We start from the raw sequence: 3547 nt of genomic DNA, 5'->3' as shown, positions 1-3547 counted from the left end.
GTTAGCTATTCTACTCGCTTCTTGCTCTTATTGGTTCCCTGCCCACAGTGAGCGCTCATTTCTAATGAATGACCTTGCCAACACTGCTGCACAAGAGAGCCAAGGGCAGCGTTGTTTGGGAATGAAGAATTTCCTCCTTGTGTTCTCAAGCCTTGGCCAGGCTTGTTTCTGAGAAGTCTCCTTGCCCTCTGAACTCTGGGGTGCTTTAACCAAAGCATCAAGATGTGGCTTTCTTCAAACTCCAATGCAAACGATTAAAACATTTTTTTTCTCATCCATGGCTAAATAACAATTAGAAACAACCAGTAGAAAAGCAAGATGTCCTCGCAGCCAAACTAATTCATTTTCACTTCTTATTTTTGGATTAAAAGCTACCAGCATGCTCCGGGGATTTACAGAAGCAGTCAACAAAATGTGTTATAAACACCCTCTTCGCAGAAGCCCCCAGACGTGGTCTGTAAAGTTTCTCCCTCGGATAATCCTCTTTATGCCAGTTTTGAATAATCTTGGAGACAGCCTGACACAGAAAATATTTTCCCATCCTCCCACGGTGGGCAGATGGTGGGCTAGGGTGGAGATGCGCCTGGGATCTTTGACATGAGTCCGTGTTACTAATTTGAAGACTTATTACAGATGCAACGACAATTTGATCACAAGATACTGGAGTCGTGAGGAGGACACACAGTGACCAAAACATGGCTTGTGTGCTCAGGAAATCTGAACTTGATGTAAAGAAACATACGAAAATCTCTTCTTATATTAATTTTAAATGAGCAAACTGTGTGAGATTTGCTTTTTGCTTGCTCTCCCAGAGCAGACTCATCGCAGCATTTTCTCTTCCCTTCAGCAACTGTTTCTTGCTTTTTTCAGTTTCTGGATCTTGCACCAAAACACTGCTTTGCATTCCTTTGTTCCAGCTGTTTACCAGCATCCCAGAGGGGCGGAATGTTATGTGTGCGTAGAAAGGAAATGGTTTGCACATTGGGGATGGACAGTTTGTATATAGCAAGGTTATGTCATTTCCAGAGAGTTCTATATCTTCAGCTTTGGTGTGCCATAAAATAAGACAGGTCAACTCAAAGTTCCTTACCTAACCCACACATCTCCCTGGGGCCTCTGAGAAGCATCTAAGCTATCAGTTTGGCTTCACGTTATCTTATGAATGAAGCTGAAGAGGACACTCCCAGGTGCCCCTCAACTCATTAAAAGTTCATCATGAGGCCTGCAGTCCCAGCTTAGCTACCCATGAGCCTTTGAAAGGATGCAAGTGGGCTGAGATGAGGGTGGGAAGAAAGAAGAGAGGAAGATAACAGGGTTGCTGCCAGCATTAAGATCCTCCAAATTTCCAAGGACCTTAAGAAACAGGTAATGCATGAAGAGAACAGAAAGGAGAGTCAGGAGAGAGGGAGAGAGGGAGAGGGAGAGGGAGAGGGAGAGGGAGAGGGAGAGGGAGCCAACTCAGGGCCTAGGGCTGCACTGTGACCTCCCTTTGTAGAGAATGCTGTCTTGCCCCCCAATTACACTGACCCATAAGAACCAGCTCAAGTGTAATTAGCCCTGGTCCCAGGGCTGTGTGTACCCTAATGGGCAGTGATATTTTCTGGACAAGATAACCTTTACCTTCCATAGGAATTCATGCATTGGTGACAAGACACAAAGATGTCAGAGCTATGTGCAACAATATGGAGCCCCTAGATAAGAAGGCCTTAGAAAACTAAGGTCATCTTAGACTAGGTTAGCAGTGGGAAACACACCCATATAAACAAGATGAACACCACCAGATCTTGCAATTAGTTTGAACCGAGTAAAGGAAAGGAAGGCATTGAAGATGCATCCTGTGGTCTGCAGTTTGGCAAGTGGGGCATGTTAGTTATGCTAGTGCAGCCGTAGTGTGAAGAAGAGTGAAGGATCAGTTATGATATATTAAATTTGAGAAACCTAACAGGTATCCAAGTGATGGTATATTGCTCATTATATAAATGTTCTCTGAATACAGAGTCCTAACAGAAAGCCAACATGTCCACAGTGAAGTATCTGGAGCCAGACTATGCTCAATTTTACTTTTCATTTTAGTAATTACTCACTTTATGGGTTAGATTACACTCATTGCCAAGCGTGTAAAGTACTGCGTAAGGGTTACAGCCCCTCACCTCACAGAACTTAGACCATGAAATAAAACAGAGTAACAATTCTTTAAACATTGAAATAGCACAGGATCTGCAGTCATGCAGGCCTAGAGTCCTGAATCGGCTACTCTTGAGCAGTGAAATGTGAACAGGTCTCTTAGCTTGTCTGTGCTTCTGGGTCTTTATCTGTAAGTGGATTGTGATTCTTTTTTACTTCACAGATGCAAAATTTAAGGAAACAGTACTTAGAATAGTCTGTAATATAAATACTTTATAAATGTTAGTGGGGGTCACGGGTGTGATGGAAATCAGCGGAGGGTCTGTTGATGACAAAAGTTAACAAGTTCTGATACAGTCCCTTTGCCATCTTGCCCTGTCACTCTTCCAGACAATTATGTCATCCCAAGGCAGGAGGAGCTGGGCAGGGGCACAAACACTGTGCAAGTGCAAGCGAGGGCTGCTGGGGAGATCTGTGTGAGACCTGAGATAGCCTCAGGATATGTTCCTGAGCCTGCCTCTCCTCTCCATCTGTACTTACCTGCTATGCCACCACACACACACACACACACACACACACCATATGTAATAGTAATCTTATTTTCCAGATAATTCTTTGCCAATCTGTGGAAATTGCACTTTCAAGATGATGATGACCACAGGAGCTAGAAACGCCTGCTTTGGTTAACCGGCCATTGTCTCTTCATAATTCCTTCTCAACCTTGACCTTGTGGGAGGTAGACTTGTCTGACACAAAGCTAGCGCAAGTGCAGTTCAAGAGCACCCTTGCTTCAGAGAGGCCTCTGGGCTCCTCTGGGCTCTGAAAACATCCCCTTACTATTTCTCAAGTTTGAGCAGAAGCAGAGACCCCAGCTCCTGCAGCTAGTGTCAACGAGCATGCGAGCATGCGTAGAGTCTTCTTTCTTATTGCTTCCTGGGTCGTAACCTCTGAAAGATTCTCCCGCCGCTCATTCTCTTCCCTTTGCCTTTCCTGTTGTGTCTCTGTTCCGGAAGCAAACTCAAGTCATGGTTGGTCATGGTTATTATTCTGAGAACCGAGGAGGATCAGTGGTGAGAGACTGAAGATCTGGGTCGGTTTGAGTGAGCCAAACTGCAGTGATTGGTAGTGCAATCTCACCTTTGCCCTGCAGTCCTCTTGGCCCCATTTCTAACTCTTGGAAGAGGGCTGAGTTTCCGAAGAGAAAACAACTTGCATAGCACAAACAGGAGACATGTCTGATATGGTGAAGAAAGGGCACAATTCCAAGCCACCCACCACACACATACAGAGAGACAGACAGACAGAGACAGAGGCAGAGGCAGAGGCAGAGGCAGAGGCAGAGAGGCAGAGAGGCAGAGAGGCAGAGAGGCAGAGAGGCAGAGAGGCAGAGAGGCAGAGAGGCAGAGAGGCAGAGAGGCAGAGA

This window comes from Mus caroli, chromosome 12, assembly GCF_900094665.2.
Source record: "Mus caroli chromosome 12, CAROLI_EIJ_v1.1, whole genome shotgun sequence".
Classification (NCBI taxonomy): domain Eukaryota; kingdom Metazoa; phylum Chordata; class Mammalia; order Rodentia; family Muridae; genus Mus; species Mus caroli.
Note: the sequence above shows the minus strand (reverse complement) of the source record.